Source organism: Anser brachyrhynchus (genome assembly GCF_964034855.1).
Source record: "Anser brachyrhynchus genome assembly, chromosome: 10".
Classification (NCBI taxonomy): domain Eukaryota; kingdom Metazoa; phylum Chordata; class Aves; order Anseriformes; family Anatidae; genus Anser; species Anser brachyrhynchus.
In genome coordinates, this window is record NC_137705.1 from 1,938,795 (window position 1) to 1,955,240 (window position 16,446).

The 16,446-nt window shown below is 45.0% G+C and overlaps 1 protein-coding gene across 13 annotated transcripts in view; it reads right to left on the reverse strand.

The window, feature by feature from the left end:
* ITPR1 (inositol 1,4,5-trisphosphate receptor type 1) overlaps positions 1-16,446 on the reverse strand; it is a 169,940-nt gene that overhangs the window by 135,180 nt on the left and 18,314 nt on the right. The window lies entirely within an intron of this gene.

Genomic DNA, 16,446 nt, shown 5'->3' on the forward strand with positions numbered 1-16,446 from the left:
CGAGGATAAAACATTTCAAGCACTTCTAAAACGCAAAATATCCCAGTTAGAGCAGGAGAGCCGAGCTCTGCCAGCACGGCTGCTGAAACGCAACCTAGAGCTTTACGGATCAAAAATGAAAGCGGAAAACAGCCCCCGCGGGCGTAAAGCAGCCCCTTCCAGGAACAGCCCCGCAGCACTGCTTCACCAAAAAAGGCAGGCGGGAGCTCGGCGCCAGAGCAGCCCCGTGCTGCACGGGGAGGTCGGACAGCTGGATCGCAGAAAGGCCGACCAGCCAGCTTCACCAGACCGGATTGCAAATGGGAAGAACAAATGTTCAGAAACCAGGAGCGGAAGCAGAGCCTGCCAGCAGAGCTCTGAAGGCATTTATCCCAGCCTGCGGGATCTACATCACATTCTTACTGGATTTTTTTATTTTTTTTAAATTGCAACGCCATCACGCTAAATAAGCGACAGGATCACCATAGATTATGCCTGGATAGAGATGCCATCGGGGCACTTACCATCGCCTGGCGTGCTTGGCACTTCGGGGCAACGAGCATGCAAAAGAAAAGCAAATCCTACACTGTGTAGGTGCCCAGCCTCTGGACTGAAACACTGCATTCACCCCGCTGTACAGAGCTGCCCATGTGCTACTGCAGGAAGACGAGCAGAGCTGTAAAGCTGAAGAGAATATTGCTCGTTTATTCAACTTCAAAAGAGACTGAGCTGTTTCCCCCCTTTTTAAAGCACAGCTTTCAATTTATTTTAGCATGCCCTACTACTTCATTATCTTCCAGAAAAGAGACTTAGAACACGCTGTCATCTGTCTTTAAGGGATGTTTCATCCAGGCTCCAAACGTAAACCTTTTGCAGAAATAAACACCCTCTGTTAACATTATCTTTCAATGGATACGGCAGCTTCCAGGACTTTTCACTTTACCACCAGAGGTACAATGTCCCCGGACAACAGACTGTAACTGCTTGCAGCAGGAACGCTGACATTTCGTACAGTAAATCAATGAGTTAAAAATACCCTTAAAGGGAAGCATTAGCTGCATTTCTTTAACTCCTTGTGCAACTAAGCAGACCTGCAAGTTTGGTTTTAGATGCCGTAATGCTACATGACAACACCTACTTTTTTCCCTGAAATCTTTGAGATGGGAAACACCAAAACCACCATTATGCTGATAGTTTTATAAGCACATGCAAGCACCGGACCTCAGGTCTTTTCATCCCTCTGTTGCAAGTCAGAGCCAAAGAGGGGAGGCTCCTCTGTCCTGTGCCCTTGGGCACTCCACTTTTGCAGTGTTTGGCCTTCCAAATTTGCAGCAGTCACAGCGGCGCTCTACCAAAAGCAAGCAAGGAGCATCCACCTGCGTGCTCAACCCTGAATGCTGCCTGCTTCCTAAGCCGCTTTCTCATCAAGAACACAATATTTATCTGCCATTGAATTTCAAAGCCTATTAATTGGCGCCTTCTCACAGTCTGCGTGAATCAACAGCTCCATTCATCGCAGTCCCCTCTTCTGCCAGCTGCAAAAAGATGAGATCTGCACACGAGCGTGGCTTTTGGCACTGGCAGCTGGGAGGCCTTCCCAGCACCACAACGAACTGGAGATCAGGAGGGGGAAAAGCAGAGGTTAAACCTTTACCTAGCTACCGCTAGGGCTTGGATAAAGCTCTTCCTTAACACTGGAAGTATGTGCTTTAAATCAAAATGTGTTCTGCAAACTTGAGTTGATCCTTGCAGTGGAACTGAAGGGTAGCCCAGGGACCACAACAGCAATACGCCAGGCACCGGCACTGCCCAGGGAAGCGGCAGGAGACAGCCTCAGCATCGCGGCGTGACCACATGCATCCCATCCCTACCCGCATCTCTCTGAGAAGTCTAGAGAAAATTAATTTATTCAAGCCACTTCATGCTACATCTAGTTTCAAAATTTCCTTTTACACAAGCGTTAATTAGTTTTTTTCAATGTTTTAAGCCATCTTTCCGCTGTCTTATTGACATAATGATAACATATCAATCAGTGCAAAAGCAAAACTGATTGAGAAGTGATGGATGGGCTGGCGAGAGCTATTAAATAACACCAGCTGCATCACTGTCTGAACACATCCTACCCCAGCATCAGCACAGTCAGCAGAGTCTGGATCACCAACACCACCTTTCTCAGTAGCCTCAAAGCAGTGACAACCTTAACAGTTCAGAAAAACACACAAATCTTTGAGCATTGCTTGCTCCTTTCTCTTCTCCTGTTTCGATCACTGTCTTCTTTTTCCCCACTTCTTACTTGTACCATAACCTTATCAAAAACGTGTCCTGGTGTCAGATGGTCCAGCCTCTACGTCCAGACCTACATCAGGTTTATGCCCTTCTTATGGGTTCATTTTCCTTCTCTACATGAGATCTTGGCATTTGTAAATGGCAGAAGCATCGATAAGCAAACAGATGATATCCAACAGATATGACAGCAGTGCCTTAAACCCATCATACTGCAGAGTGAAACACGGTGACAGTGCGGGCAGATGAAACCCTTCAGCAGGAAAGGCCGGGACAGCCTGAGCTGGGACTCAGGGTCAGGCAGCCCCACTCGAGCACAGACCACACCACGTTTCAGAGGCAAACTAACACCGCTGGTTTCACAGACGCGATGAAGCGTCTTCAGAATTTCCGTGGCCCTCTCCTGCTCTGCTGTAAAACGAACAGAGCTCACAAGAACTGCATCAGCAGCGATGCCTGAACACACCACTTCACCTGTCCGGGTGCCCGGTGCTGTTTCCAGCCGCCACCAAACGTCCCTTGGCAGCTAACAGCGCTAAATGCCACCGTCTGATGCCAGCCCTCCCGCTGGGGTCTGAAACAACGCTTGCTAGATTTATGACTTCAAAAGGGAAAAGTCAGTAGCAGGCGTTTGCACTTAGCTATTTTCATCATCTGTAGATCCCAGGGATAACTTTTTAGCACACGGATGTCAGCGCTTGCTTTGGGAGAAACAAGTGCCCCCAGCCTTGTACGTATAAGTAGGACCCGAGCTCCCCTCAAAACACCTGCAGATAAGGACGCTACGTGAAAACAAAAATCTAAGTGACAAAGATGTGCAAAGTTGGTTATCGGTGATTTCCTCAGCTTTTAGATCTGGATGAGCACTTGGGACTTTCCTCATCAACTTTCAATTTTAGTCACTCAAGGTACGGAAAGGAAGTCACCAGAAGCAACGACTTCAATTTACTTTTCTGGCTTGTCTCTGGATTTCTAAAAGATGAATGTCCAGATACCAAGCACGTCTCCTTTCTGCACTTTGAAAACATTCAGAAACCTGCAACTATTCCAGTCAAATACACAAATGGCATATGTTAGAAGAACATTCAGACATAAATTCTGAATTTTCTTATTAAAGATCAGAGCAGTAGTGATGCTCCATTAAGCTAAATGAAGAACTTTTCTTTCTTTTCTCCTTGAAGTGCCATATCATTAAAAGCAGGACTTGTTTAAACAACGCCTGAAGGTGCACAGGCTGGCCAAGGTAACCCTGACCAAACCCGAGGCCCACGAAGCCCACCGCACGCTAGCCCTGCAGTCTCTCCCCTCCCAGGCAATGCAGAGATCGATTTCCTCTGGAGAAGACCCACCCTACGTGCCCTCAACGCCCCTCCACGTCGAGGCGCATGATGCCTGACAGCGAGGAGCTCCTGGGGCTGTCTGAAGAGCAGACTCGTGGCGTTTCTCTCCCGTTCTCCTCCCCCAGCCCTCCTCCCGTCACGGCCCTGCGGCAGCTGGCTCCTGCCCACTCCCCCCCACGCTCCCCTCCATGGCAACACTCCTGTGGAAGGGGAACGCGGAGAACATGAATATCGGATTATTTCTGCCTCCTCGGACCGAGCCCTGGAGTGATGCTTGGAATCAAGAGCCATTGCGAAGGAAGACGTCCACTTCGGCAGCTCGGTCACCCGCCGAGGTTTGAATCGAGGGGCTGGACCAGCTCCAAACGAACCTGACGAGCCCGGCCCAGCTGCTGGGCCACGGGCTTGTAAGCAGAGGAAACCTCCACAGGATGCCACCTGCCAAAGCCAATCTCAGGCTATTAAAGAAGTCACCGGGGAGGTCACTACCCCTTATGGACGGTTTATTCCGTTACACATCATACTTTCCTTTAATCACCACAAGTACCCGTTCGCTCTCACCCACTCCTAGCTCTCAAGCTTCTTTCCTCTAAATAAAGATACATTGCAGCCCTACTACATCAAAGTGGAGATTTGACACAGATTCTTCCTATACAATCTACTAATTTTGTTTCACATACATTTATACAAGTTTTGCTGAGAAATTCGCATTGATGCATACAGAAGCATCTCTCACCAGGCCACCCAACTTACTTTGCAAAAAGCCTGCCCCGAACCAACTCTCTCCACACCTCCCATACCACGAGAATATGACACAAAGCATCAAGTCCTCTCCTCAAGAGCGTGCAGTGCTTTACCGAGGAGCACAGAGCAGAAACACAGGGGAATTTGTCTGAAGGCAGAGCCACCAAGACGAGCTATTCAAGCCTGACACGAGCGAGGATGCCCACCGACTCTTCTGAAGCCACCGCCTGACCAGCAGGCAGATCTCAGAGGCCAACGCACTGTTCATTTCTTCTGGTTAACTGAGTCAATCAAAAAAAAAATATTCAAGGAACTTGTTTTCAATTCTTCAGCAGAGATCAGAATAACCCAGTATTACATTGCAATAAACATTAGACAGCAGTGTTTATGGAGCAGTCACTTTCAAACGGGGGAAAAATCTAGATAAACATAACTTTGCATTTGCAAAACAGTAAGTATTTATAAATAAATGTCCTCCTTTCTACTTACCAGTATCAGGGTATGATGCCTTTACAATTCTTTAAAAATCTAAATATTTAAATTATGTCTAAAATTAGCATGGTGCAAAAAGATGCTTCCAATGATGTACCCACCAATAAAAATCATCTTTGGAGGTGGAAGAATATCTTAGGGCTTCCAGCAAGAACCACATGCTAGCTGAAGAGACATTCAAAGTAGCTGAGTCACTGTGGTTTTCTGAAACGAGCCTTTAACTATGACTTGAGGGAAAGAACATTAAGTGACAGGCACTTCACAACGCAGGATAAAAGTTTTTCTTTTAAAGTTACTGGGTTTTTAAGGCTAAGGCTGCAACTCATTTTCCTGCCACTTTTTTTCTTTTGAGAACTTTGATGTCTAGTTCCCAACATGATGTTTAATTTTAATCCTGTATTAACCATAATTTAAGCTTTGCACAAATATCACAGTGCCCTTCAGAACAGTTAACTGTTTGGTAACTAGAGGTATATGGTCTCAAAGGTGCTTCTGGGGGTAGGACTTTGGCATGAACAGGGAGCATAACAGTCCATAGCTCTGGATTTGTGTCACTAATCTGAAGTCACTAATCCCTCTCCCCCCTTTTAATGAACTGCCCAATTAACAAATCCCTCCCCATTACCTTCAGCTGTGTTTTTATCCATATAGTAGTGGCAGGCCATTAAAGCTATACTCACAAAACCAGAACAGAAACAAATCCAGTGCTTTCTGCACAAAAAGGGAACAACACAGAATATAGAAATGTATACATTAGGAGCAAGGGGAAAGCAAGGCACTGCAAGACGGAATTAATTTTGCATGATAAGCTCTATTCAGTCCTTTCCCAGTTATCAGACATTTTGTGCAGGAACAAACTTAGCAAAGGATCACAAAGATCCTCAGTACAGCACAGATGTATCCATAATGAAAGCTTTAATATAGAAAGCTGGAAAAAATTACTTTCTGAAAACAGAAATGAGCTCTCCCCAAAAATGCCTGAAAAAATACTTTTTCCGATTTTTTTTCTAAGAACTTTTATAGTTTCCCCATGGCTTTTGTTTGCCTTTTTTTTTTTCCACTTGAATTTCAGAACCTCTCTATTTTCATATTCTTTTCAATAGAGGGTTCTTGGAGAAGTTACAAGAACACAATCTTTTCTCCAATTCTATTCTGAACATTCAGTGATTCTCACTAACGTAAAGGATAAGAACCCCAGTAAATTCCCCATCTTCTCAAAGCCTGCAGAAAGTCTTTCCTCTCCCCCCGTTACTCCCTCTCCCCCTCTGCTTGCCCCCGTAACCGATGCTGCGTTGGTGCGTGCAGGCAGAGGTGACTTGCAGCACCTCTCTGGAAACACACTGCCATGCCCACCATCACTTCTGTCTCAATTCCTGTTCCGAGCTGTGGCCCAAATCCCCAGCCACCCTAAAGCACTACCCCATTTTATGGCCGCTTCCTCACAGCCCTCAGGAACCCGACTGCCACTGCAAACCGGCCTGCAGTCATTGCTCGGGCCTGTCCACACCAACTGAAATGGGCTTATCCTCAACACAGCTGCAGGGTTTCCCCTCCACCAAACCTTTCATGGAAGCCAAGCACTAATTACTCACGTTTGTGCCCTCTACAGAAGCACTTTTTGGCTTTCTCTGCTAGCCACGTGCGCTCAAGGCCCTCCAAAGCGCTATTCAGCACCGCGACTGTGAAGACCGAAAAGCTATGGTGACAGCTAACTTCCAAGCTAAATACTAAAAATAAACAAATATGGAAACACCCTCTGGATTTTTGCATCAGAAAAATTAGAAATGAAATGTCAACCACAACATCAAGGTTAAAAGCAGCTGAAGGGAAATACTAGTGGTATTCGTTACACACGCTACTACATTTCGATATAAAGTCCCCTATTCATGCAGTGTACTCCCTTCCCTTGCAATTTTTAAATCTGTATATTTTACACATACCCACAGCCCAACCTGTAAGGAGATGGGAAGACAAACTGTTAAATCCCAAGGAGGTCTGTGCAGACAAATTCTGGTCCAAATGCAGAACTGTCACCTGTCAAGCTGTCGCACGGTTCAGCATTAATGCTGTGGCCTACAGTTTACTGTAGAAAGGAGTAGGACACTGAACTGGGATGAAGTGGTCAGCCTTCCCCTTCTGAGGTCCATTTGCTGCTCTGTATGAATGGGAAGCAGGCACAGAAGCTACCGCCCCACACATTATTTAACCCAAGGCTCCACAAAGCGAAAAAGCTTTAAGCACACAGCTGAGAGCATATGGGAAGAACTGCATATTTGGAGTTAAAACTTGTAAATCATATTTGAAGGATCTTCCCCCCGTTGTCATTCCTCATGACCAAGGCCATCTGCCTGACAAGGAGTAGGAGGGTATAAATTCTCAGCTTATTTTAACACTTGTCAATAATAATGAAGAGTTCTCTTTAAGATCTATATTGCCTTCAGATTTATCCTCCAGTCCTTAAGACGTTAGCTTGTAGCGCGCTGGTATTCCTATTTAGCCAGTAAGCACTTTGCAGCAGGGAAAGATTAATCTCGTACGTATGGCTCAGCACTGAGCACACGCAGTCACCATCCCGCTTCCGCAGCCAAATGCTCCTACAGCACCCACTGAAGATGCAATTTTTGTTTCCCAGAAAAATTTGCTGATATTCTCCTGCAGTCCAGTACTTTCGGTTCTTATCAGCTTTCTAGCGTCACTTTGTTCTCATCACACAGTACGGGGATAAAATACTTGCTTTTTAATCAATACCTAAAATGCACTTCTGAAAGACAGAAGCCAACACAATCCCAACAGCAGGCTTACAAATCTATTTGCTCCAAAATGCACTTTTGCTTAATACTGAAGTCAAGACATGAAAAGTCAAAGGCAGCCGGATGCCTTTGACAGGAGCATCTATTTAAATGAACAGAAAAAGGCTGTAGTTGAGTCTCCTCTGTGCGTGCTGAACCTATTATTGACCAGCAACATGACAAAGCCACCACGCTGTTCTTCAACCCTTCTCTGAAACCTTCAGTGCTGATTAATGCAAACCTATCGATTAATACAAACCCACACGCAGGCCTGATGGGAGCATTCATCAGAGCAATACTGCAGTTTCTGCTTTTTGAAGTTTTTTGTTTTTAAATAAAAAATGGCAATGAACCAAAAATCCAACTCAATCCTCTCTCCAGCCACATTTTGTATCCCAGACTATTCAGGCTGTAACAATTCACTCCAGAGTTTTGCAGGGAGGGGAGTAAACATTTCCTCTTTGCACATAGATCCTGGTTACATTCTAATAATACTGAGATTTATTCTTGTTTCTTTGAAAATAAAACCCAGCTTTATGGCATAACGAGCAGTCACGGACTGGAATCCCTAACACAAACAGCTCTTTTCGTACTGAGCCCCCACCCCGGTCCCAGAGGCTGGCGGGCCATCGGCAGTGCGAAACCCTGCCTCTTTGGGATGTCTGAGCTTAACTGGTGCTGGCTGGAGATCATGTGCGGCTCCGCAGGGGGAGGAGGGACGGATTTTTGTAGATACAGCTAGGATTTTTTCCTTTTCAGGACGGCTGCTCCCTCATCCAGTTCTCACTTCCTCATGCCTGCAAGCTCTGTGCTTATTTTTTCACTTGTATGATTTTTAACCTCAACAAATAGATGGGCCAACATTCACTGAACGCGAGGTCTAAGTACTACCAGATTGCTTTTGCATAACAAAGCTTTTTGTACCCTTAATAAAATCTGAACCAGAAATAATTTCTTTCAGGGAAGCGGGGAGAGAATCCTGTAGCAGCATTTTCTCGCAGTGTCACCGTTTCTCTGCTGTCAGTGAAGCTTGGAGGTGATTTCTTGTTCTAAAAATCTGACTGAAAGCTATGGAAAGATTCCTCAACTCAAAAGCAAGGAGTTATGTTTTCACTGAACTTCCGTATACTGTGTAATCAAAACAGATGATAATTGCCAACAGGAGAACTCGGCACCAATTATTTTCACAAATGAGGTACGAAGGAAGTGTTAGTCCTAACATAAATATCTCTTACTTGACTGAATAATAAGTTGTTCATTAGAGTACGATTTTCAAAGAACGCTACATTTAGTGTCAGTCAATCTGTAATGGCTATTCTAGCATTTGAAACACTCACAGGAGGCATGACAACCTAAACGCTTTGACTTTCACAGCAAGGTAACAGGATTTCGTGAGAGCTTGCCTAGCGCAGACTTCTCAGTTCTACGTGTCACAGAAGCAAAACCACGAGGGCCAAGAGGAACTACGTGACAGCTCTTCTATGCAAGTGTCAGTGCACGCAAGACGAAAAACATTTTTCTGAAGCAAACTCCGGTGCAGGTGTCATTGAAGTTTTGTGCTTCTGCACATCCAGTGAAGTCCCAAGGTTCCGACTCAGGGAATTTGCTATGCAAATCTTTGGCTAATTATGGCCACTTTTAACCTTAACTGAAGGCACTATCACAAAAGGTGGCCACCAATAATTTATTCTGGCTGACAGAGAAATAACAAAAGCTAATACCAAACAGTTAAGCATCACTCAGAGGAACCTCCTCATCTAGATCGTCTTCCTGTGTAACTGGTATCTCTCAAGCACCGAACTGTGAGGGAACGCTGCCCATCGCAGCACGATACAGCCGGCAAGTCGAGGCGGAGAGCTGGATGGCCCGGGCTCTGTTCTCAGGGCTGCCAAGGACAGCAGCAGAGCTGCGTTTCACTACCATGACCCCATCCGCTGGGCTGGCAGAGAAGGCAGTTCGGTTTCCTTAACTGCAAGCTGCCATTCAAGACCTACAGCGAGAAGGATCCAACATGTTGGTGGCTCCGCAAAGCTATGTATGCAACACAGCTCAACCAGGCAGAAAGGGTGAGCAGGCTGAATGAGAACTTACATTTCAAACAAGCGAATACGGGACAGCTCGCCTAGTGTCTGCTCCACCTCCCCGTTTGCACAGTTGTCATGTAGTTATACCCAAATAACCAACTGGCATATAAGAAAGCCTGGTAATTCATCATACTTCCCGTACTGTGAAGAAGCTATCTTTTACTCTGTTACCAGTGCCTAATAAAATCTCCCTCAAGGTTAGGTCAGTGAGCCTCAAATAAAAGCTCTCTCGAATAACTCAAATAAAGCGTTATGAACTGATGACAGTATTTTACATACCAGACCTTACATCCAGCCTCTGTCTCTCTCCCCCCCTGACATTTCTCAACACTCTGGACAAGCGGTGAAAAGCTGTCTGGAGATGTCCAGTACGTAATTCCGAGGAGACTGCTTCTCTCCCACCACATACACAGTGCTTTCCACAAACTTCATGCTGATGACTTTATCCGTCTGCTTCAGTATTTGCATCCTTCTATACGAAGGAGACCCCTTCATGTGTAAAGCGCTCGGGCTCTACTAACGACAAGCACGGCAGTGTCTCTGCAGTTTATCAGGAGGTCCTCTGGCAGCAGCATATGTACTACCAGTACTGCTGAGAGCCACCGCCAGACCAGTCTTCCCAGCTTACAGAGCAGACTAAAAGCTTTTAAAAGGAGCAGAGCAGGGTATACTGAGCACCAGAAGAGCACAACAGTTGAGCTACCCTAAATTTTAAGCAAGCCACAAATTTTAATAACTTCGCTATATTAAAAGATATGTACCAATGTCACCCCACCCCCACGATTCATCAAGGCATTTCACTCCCTTGGGCTCTTGTGACTAAGTATAATATTTCATTAAATATCCTGTTCATACTGGCTTATGTACTAGGGAACACACTAATTTTAGAAAACTGATTAGCTAGTTCTTTCTAACCGAATGTTATTGTAGCTAAGGTCAGATTTTGCACTGAAACTATGGCAACAAAGCCACAGTATTCCTTTGTCTACAAGGTTGGGGCTAGGTTTATTAACAGGAGTGTTCTACTTAATAGCTAAGCACTGCTTTTTGGCAATCCCTCCCTTGATCCTACCTGAAATACCCTGAACTTTCCACAGGGGAAAAAACTCAGACTTGTGAAAGATGTTGAGAAAAAAGCTGAACATTTAAACCAGAACTTGGCTTATTTCTTCATTTTCAGTACACGGTCACTACCTCAGCCCATTTCCCCATCTTCCTGCACAGTATGCCTCATCAGGAGAGATTGCTGCCCACATTTTTAGATGGGCAAGTGAAGCACACAGATCATAAAACTTCACACTGGGTCTTCAACAAGATTCCCCCTCTTCTTTTGTAGTACCTGAACCAACAGATTGTGTTTTTCGTGCACTGTTCCAGTGATGCATATTAACGGCCACTTTATATTTCAAAGGGGCTTTGCTCTGCCTTCATCTAGATGCAAAGCATCCAAGATGAAAGCACTCGAAACCCCGAAGTTGGCAGACAGCTGTTTGAGCACAGCACTCTACGTACAGCCCAGCATGCAAACTTAACCCAGCCAATCTTCACGCTCTGTGCCTTGGATCCCAAGCAGACCTGTCTCCTCTCCGTGTTCAGTATCTACAACTTTTTTTTTTTATGCCAAGTTAAAAAGACTCTTGTAATCCACGTGGGCCTTTCCTCCACTATGGTCTCGGTACCCCATCGTTAGGATGCAGCAAAACCCTGCTAAACCATCTTTTTTAAAGCAGTAATTATTTAGCCAATCATTTATTCATGGTTTCAGCAAAGCACTTAACAGCATGGGGGTGGAATGTCTTTAGGATGCGCTGCTGTTTCAGCACAGTAGCCCCCAAAGGGGATACAAACTTGTCTTGCTTAATAGGTCGATGAGGAACAGCACTGTGATACACGTGGCAAATTAAGTGGGAACAGCCTGCCGATTCCCCCTGCGTGACAATACTTACCTTCCTGCACAAACAAACAAACACAGCTGCCCTTTGATTCCCGCACCCAATCCCTACTGCCAAAGCAAAGCAAGCTACTGCTGCACATTTAAATCAATCACAGGACACAACAGCTACACAAACTAGCTCATAACATCTATTCTCTAGCTGTGCTCGTAAAGAAAAAGCTCCACTTTCTTCTCTCTCTGCCTGCTAACAGAGCAGACCATATAAGTAAGTATCCTAGATGAGACTGGTGAAGACAAAATCTGAGGTTGAAACTGTTTGGAAAAGAGGTGTTCGTGATATCACGCTGAAGTCTCCCTGGGCAAGGAGAGAGAGCGCTGCGCGTTGCCTGCCACCTCGCCTGGGAAGAGAGGAAGGAAGCTTGGGTGTGTTCATGCAAGTGGTGCATCAACTCTTGATTAGGATTCCTTTCGCAGAATTTTCCAAGCCTCTGCAGATATAAAGCACATTTGTATGAAAATACAACACTTCTGACTTTAGTTTTTTGAAAGATCTAAATGCCACCGTGACAATTGCCTGTAACATCTGCTTGTCTGTAGGATGCAGTGGGCTAAAGCTTCACTTTTTAGAGACTGCTCAGGAATTCTTGATCATATAAAGGGCATCGAATTCAAATGCACACTGGCAGTTGGCAGTTTTCTAGTACAGTTATATAAATGCTTAAGACTCATACTAAAGGATTCCTCATCAAGGCAGTGAAAACGTACTTCGGATACTTAACTATATCATACTTCTGCAAGGCAGAGATCCTACCCACAGGGAATAACCAATGCTTTAGTTTTAAATAAAGAAATTACAGGCAAAACCTTAGACTTCAATGATTTCTCATTTTTCTCTTCCACCATGCTAACAGTGAAGTTTCTTTTGATTTTCCACTCAATCACAATAGTGCCCTTTATGAACAAGGGCTAAGCATCATCAATTCTTTCTATGGCATTTGCCCCACTGCAAAAACAGGAGTTAAACAAGTAGGTGCTTACTACTGTTGCCCCACTTTGTAGTTTTGATATTCAGCAAGTGTGTTTCCGTGTGACTTCGACATCACAGAACTGAGAAGTCACAAATACATTGCAGCCTATTTATTTTTCTCCAAGTCCACCATGCTGAGCTTAGCTTTCAGCTTAGCATTCAGGCACTCTCAAACATCCTGCCTTGAATGAAAAAGGAATGCTGCAATTTTATCTGTTCATGTGCTGTTATCAGAGTGAAAAGGCCATATTTAGACATTAGTTGTTTCTTAAAGTAGTCTAGGCATCTGCATAATTAATATACCCAAATATTTCACCAGCACTGTAAGTCCCGTGTAAGAAAAAGGAGCCAAAGCTTGGCCACGCAGCCCAGGCCCAACACCCCTCCTTTCATCACCGTCACTCCTGGAACGTGCCCTCCACCCTCTGCACAACACCCACGCTAACTCATCTAATACATGCAGAAAGTCATCCAGTTCAGACTATTTCACATCAAAGTTTAAAAAGCAATCCGAGACGATATAATTGCCTTCAGAGTAGATTTGGAGAAGCATGCAAAGGCATATGGAGAGCAACAGGATTTTAGGCTGCACGCTTATCTGAAGCTGAACACTCGATAGCTAAAGGCCTGTAGTGCAAAAAGTTATTCTTGATGAGTGCAGGGGATGGCACTGAACTACCTTACTACCAAAAAAGTGTAGTTTTATGCTGCGAAGATTCTTCCATCACTAACAGGCAGAGGGATCTGGGTATTTATTACGGAGTACTGATTTTGATCAATGCTGGGCACAGCGAGAATACAAGAGAAATCTATCAAAAAGCATTGGTGTGTTTATATGTATTAAAGCTTCTCTGCAGTGCCCAGCCTCAGGTCATTTCTCCTGCTGAAGACGAAGCTGCAGTTCAAAGGCTCAGCCCCTCAGCGCCAGCCCTAACAATGCCAGATGAGCACAACCCAACGCTTCCTGACAGCAACACGCACAAGGAGCATACAGTATGGATTAGGATCAAAAGAACAAACAGAATGCGAACTACTCATCTTCTGCTTCGCCATGAGGGTATTTTAAGTCTAAGAGATACGGGTTCGTTCCTTGAACATCTTGCCAAAAAAAAGAGTGTTGCCCAGCAACTACTAAAACAGTGCTCTGGGAGGAGGGAGCTGCCGGACAGATTAACCCAGTAAGCGCCCCGTCTCCCTGCCTTTCAGGCAGCTATTGCTGCAGCTTCTGGATCCCTGGCAGACGAATCTGCATCCCAAATAAAGAGCTGTAAGGAATTTCCTGAGCCGGCTGTCAGACAGGCTGTTTCGGTGTAGTACGAGCGTCTAGCGTTGAGCAAACACACTTGGCTTAGCGCGCCGCTACGTTCCGCTGCAGCACGGGCACAAATAAAACCTCTGCAAAGCGCACCCAAGTTAACACAGAGCACAGCTCCTGCAGCTAAAGCAGAGTATCAGCCCTGGGCTCTGCCTCAGCTTCACCACTATTGCTAGGTCTGACTTCTTCAGTTTGCAAAGAAAGCAGCAAGCGTCTCCCGGCATTCAAGTCTGCCTCTTTTCTAATGAAGTAGAGCGGTGCTTTTGGCCTCACCAAAGGGCCAGCTGTACTTTGCACTTGCCACATAAACCCGTGCATATCAAAAGGATGTTCTCTTAGAGTCACTACCCAGATGCACAGTCATACTCACAGGCAGCTATCAGATTCCAGCTTTATAAAATACATAAAATGTCTTTATTTTTATTCAAAGCAGTTCAGACAACCAAGGAACTGTCACACTTTCTTTTTTTAGAGACTTCCCCAACCAGGATTTTTTCCAGGAATCTCATCTGTACACAGTATATTCGGACAAGCAAAATACTTTCCCAAGAATTTTCATATTAACATTTTTAAAAAGAAACACCTAAATGAATGTAACTCTGAAGTCTTAATGTTTTGCACAGCAGTTTTAGAGGGTTTCTGAATTAGTTGGAGCTGAAAATATGAAGGGCCAGAGAAACACTACTTAGAAAAAAACAAAACCAGAACAAACCACACCATTATTTCAAGTGGTCCAGAAAGACAGAACAAAAATCCACTGAAATCTCAGGCCATAATTTACCGTCCAACCTCAAACCACTAACTTTGTGTGCTATTTACTTCTGGTGGGAATGGGGAAAAAGGAAGAGGAAAAAAAAACAGCCTCGACACCTTCCAAGTGTTTATACTAACATTTTAAAGACCTAAAGGCACTACAGCATTTAACATGTGAAATAACTACCGGCAAGCGATCGTTGTGATTTGAGTGGGCTGGACTAATAACTTTCTTTGGAGCTCTACAGACCTACTACTACTACCTTCAAGCTCTGGCACTTCAGTTCTTTCCATCTATCATGACCTCTGTTTCTTTTTGCTTTCATTTTTTTTTATTTGTACTTCTACCCTGCACCCCAAATCTTACCTGAACTCTATCCCACCTTCCTCTCAGCCCCCTCTTGCATTTCTTCCCTTTCAGTGCTCCAGCACGACCAGATTAATGCCAGACTATTTTTTCCACAACTTTATCAACAAAACAAGCCTTCGTGTCCTTAAAATACCTCTGTATGCTTTCCTCTGAGCAGACTGAAAGTGGTAGAGACTGCTCTATTGCTCCCATCTCCGACTCCAGTTGTGCTGCTGCAAATCCTCCTGTTCAATTCAGCTCATCCAGGCACAAACCAAGCTTCCCTCACCAAGTTTTCCTTGGGACAACTTGAAGCTAACATTTTTTAAAGGAGTGACTTACTAACATAAACCAACCCGTTTCAGCTGCGAAGTGCTTGCTTTTAGGAAGAGGCTCCCCAGGCCAGGACTGTCTGCGCACTGCAGGCAGGTTATCAGAGCTCAGCGACAGTGTACGCTCCCGAAGTGTTACTGTCAACTGCCTTGCCTTTGGTACAGGCTCTTCAGGTGGAAGGCTGGTGCACATATATCACCACTCTGTGCACAGCAGCTCTGCTGCATTTCTAGGGCCTGAAGTAGGAAGAAAAGAAAAACCACCAGGCAGTAGCCCAGGGCCCTGCTGCTGGCATGAGATGCAACTGATTAAGTGTAGCCTAGGCAACAAGACTTTTTAAAACCTGAAACATCCATGGCTACGAAAAGGCAGGATGGATTCCTTCTTCTGCTGGATAGACACACTTTAGTTTCACACTGAATTTTCTAAGAGTGATGCATGCATCTCGAAGCAGAAAATCTCGCTTCTAAATATCCCTTACCACATGACGCATGACGATCATATTTACAACAGTTTTACATCTGCCCAAGATCTGTTCAGAGAAGTTTAGCATTATTTTTTAAAAATACTACCTGAAGTGAGACCCTCTGGAGGGGCCATGAAGCCACTATCAGGGTTCCCCGCAGAAGGTGACTTTGGATGTGACCGACCTGCATCTGGACAGCTTAACGCACAGTTCATTTGAAAGAGAATTCTCTCATAGATATAAACCAGGTTAGAGCATGGAGGCATTTTTCCAGTACTGTGTCTTTTCAAAGCTACAATGTAAGTCACTGACATCTGATTAATTTTGGTCCCGCTCTAATAAGATCTTCAGAAGTTACTTCTCAGTTACGCGTCAGCATTTCGCACCGATCTGAATTCAAACCAAGCTCACACTCCTCAAACTGCAGTCAGAGCAGCTCCACTACCACTCCCCATCAGCTGCGATGGCTAGCGTGGACTGTGAAAAATCACTGAGCAAGCGTGGACACCGCTTACAAAATTCATTGGCTGCTATAACATTTCCACACGCTGCTGCGGTAAAACCAGACCTTGTGCTACGGTCTGCTCTACCTGTGGCA